The 3,051-nt window shown below is 34.8% G+C and overlaps 1 protein-coding gene across 3 annotated transcripts in view; it reads left to right on the forward strand.

Moving 5' to 3' along the window:
- LOC107628962 (membrane-associated 30 kDa protein, chloroplastic) overlaps nt 1–205 on the forward strand; it is a 5,182-nt gene extending 4,977 nt beyond the window's left edge. For all 3 annotated transcript variants that reach the window (XM_016331611.2, XM_016331612.2, XM_016331613.2), the window contains one exon: nt 1–205. The gene's annotated coding sequence lies outside the window, so the exon portion shown is untranslated.

Here is a 3,051-nt window from a genome sequence, read left to right on the forward strand (position 1 = left end):
CCCCCTCTCCTTCTTTCCTCTTTTTCTGAATTAAACCAAGTAGCGCTTGAAAACTGTTGATTTTGATGTATTAAGCCCCTTCTATTAGATTGATAGATATCTATCTGTCTTGTGCTTTTAAAACGTTCAGCATCATCCAGATAGCTTGGCAATAATTGTTTTTCGGTGTAGATTTATACATTTCAGGTTTTTGTGCTTTTATTTATCTTTGGTGACGGAGGGTGTTAAAAATGGGATGACATTTTCATCAGTGGCTTCATGTATAATTTTACATATTAAATTTTATCTATTAGCTTTTTTTTATGCATAAATACTTAAAATGATAAAATTATAAAATAGTAAATAATAACCATAAACATTGGTATTAGCTTTTTATATGTTGTACATAGATAGATGCGGTAATTCAAATAACTTAGTTAATCAGTCGATGGTGTATTATAAAAACAATGTCCTGATCATTGGTTAAGACGTTCTGATTCTAGATAATTTTAGTTTTTGTAAAACGAATTTGACTAAGTATTCAAGTGATGCCAAGTATACACAAATTTTATGAGATATTATATAGTACCTACTATTTTACCTACTAAGAAACATGAATTAGCATGGGATTATAAAATAGCGAGTTAAATATAATTTCTTGTTTCTATGCTACTTTCTCCGAAAGGACAATGGTATGGGAGAGTGATACAAATTTGTATCAAGAATTAGAGAGAATAGAAGAGAAATTCTTAGAATTAGGGTCAAAGAGAGAAAGTAGAGTTTTTAATTACATTATATCTATCTACGTTATTACATCATATTTTTATTTATAATTCTCTAATTGGGCTAGTCCAATACTAATCTTATTATTACCCTACCTTTTAAAATAATTTTGTTCTCAAAGTTGCAGGAAAATATAAATCCTAACGAAAATTGTAAATTCTAATTACTGGTAATTAAAAAAAAATACCAGTAATCCTAAAATAATATTGTCTATGCTACTATTAAAAAAAAAATTAACCACCAAGATTCTATTGTTTAAAAAATGCAAGACCCATCAGATTAAAATAATTTTCTTTAATGTTTGGCTCAATTTTTAACACATTTTTGCTGAGAACGGATTTGGACTTGGTTCTTATTAAAAAGGCCTAACTCATCCCCAGCGGCTCCTCCCTTCTCTTCCCTGGGTTTCACTACTGTCTGGAGAACCACCAGTGTCGCGCGTGCCTCTTCCCCTTCTGTCACCGCCTCGCTCTTCGTCCTTGCTCCTTTCTCACGTGCCACCCACAGTGGAACGAGCCAACAACCGCGTGTACCGCTATCGTTGGAGAACTTGAGGCTTGGCGCCTCTGCAACACGATCCCAGGGAAACGATGCCGCCATGAGCGGTGGTGGCCTAGCCGCTATCGACGAAGAATGGCGGAGCCAGCCATTACAAAGAGCTTACGATTCTCCTTCACGCGGCCCGACAACATCATAGAATCGCCTCCGAGATAGGATTAGTATTGGGCTAGCCCAATTAGAGAATTATATTATAAATAGGAAGGGACGAGGGCATCCGATCTCGGAGGTGATTCTGTGACGTTGTCGAGTTGCACGAAGGAGAACCGCGAGCTCTTCGCAAAGGTTGGTTCCGCCGTTCTTCGCCGATAGTGGCTAGGCCACCACCGCTCATGGCAGCATCATTTCCCTAGGATCGTGTTGCAAAGACACCAAGCCTCGAGTTCTCCAGCGATGGCGGCACGCGCGGTTGTTGGCTCGTTCCACTGTGGGTGGCGTGTGAGGAAGGAGCAAGGACGAAGAGCGAGGCTGTGACGGAAGGGGAAGAGGCACGCGCGACGCTGATGGTTCTCCTGGTAGCAGTGAAACCCAGGGCAGAGAAGGGAGGAGCCGCTGGGGATGCTGCAGAGAAGGGGAGACGCATTGCAATTCTGAAGGTGATGGACAAGAGAGAAAGTAGAGTTTCCAATTACATCATATCTATTCACATTATTACATCATACTCATATTTATAGTATAATTCTCTAATTTGACTAGTCCAATACTAATTCTATCAGAGCTCTCTGTATTTGTAGCCTCTAAAAGTTCATGGGTCGGCTTGGGCGTATTTAATTAGATTCGGATTTTATTTTGATTCGACTCGAAATTGATTTAAAATAAATTGGATCGATTTGATATAAAATTAGTATATATAAATTTGTGAATTTTATATATTAAAGTAATAAAATTTTACTTTTAAAAATCAAATTTAATAAATATTATATCATATTTATACTAAAATAAATTATTTTAAAACAAAAATAATATCATATAATATAAAAAATATTAATTAAAATATAAAAATATAATATAATATTACTAATTTTATTTTAAAATATATTTTTTGTTATTAAAAAAATAACTTTAGACTAGATCAAATGGCTCCAAGCATAATCCCAAATCACTCAAAAATAACATGGGATAAAAATAACAAATTAAAATCCGGCAAAATATGCCTTGTATAGTTGTATCGAACTCTTGAACACCCCTAGACCCTAGTAGCCTCTGACTTGAGTAATTTTGTTGTTTTCTTTAGTTTTCAACAAAGTACATGTGAGCATGAGTCAGCCCTCAAAGGGGTGGTTGATTTATCAAAAACCGTGTGGGTTGTTGAGTTAGAATTTGGGACTTGCTACAATAAAAGTCGTTGAATTGTTGTTAAATTCCCTCACCCAAACTATTGTGTGTTAAAATTTTTCAGCATTAGGTTACGTGTGCCGTACTATGATTTCCATTTTCTCGGGCATAGTCAAATATAACAGAAGTGTAGTTAGTCAAATTCCATTTTTTCCGACCAGGAAACATGATTCATATATATGATAAAACAAAATATTCCCAATATCACATAAATTGTATGTCGACTCTACTTGCCAAAATGTCTTCACTCTTGAGCATGGACGAATTCATAAATAACTAAAATAGGCACATCAAAATTAAAAATATTTTCTTAATATCCAAATCAATGTATATCTTATATAAAATTATAGGAATAAACTTAAAAGGTAAAATATAAAATAATAATATGGTTTAAAT

The sequence above is a fragment of the Arachis ipaensis genome, chromosome B03, assembly GCF_000816755.2.
Source record: "Arachis ipaensis cultivar K30076 chromosome B03, Araip1.1, whole genome shotgun sequence".
NCBI lineage: Eukaryota > Viridiplantae > Streptophyta > Magnoliopsida > Fabales > Fabaceae > Arachis > Arachis ipaensis.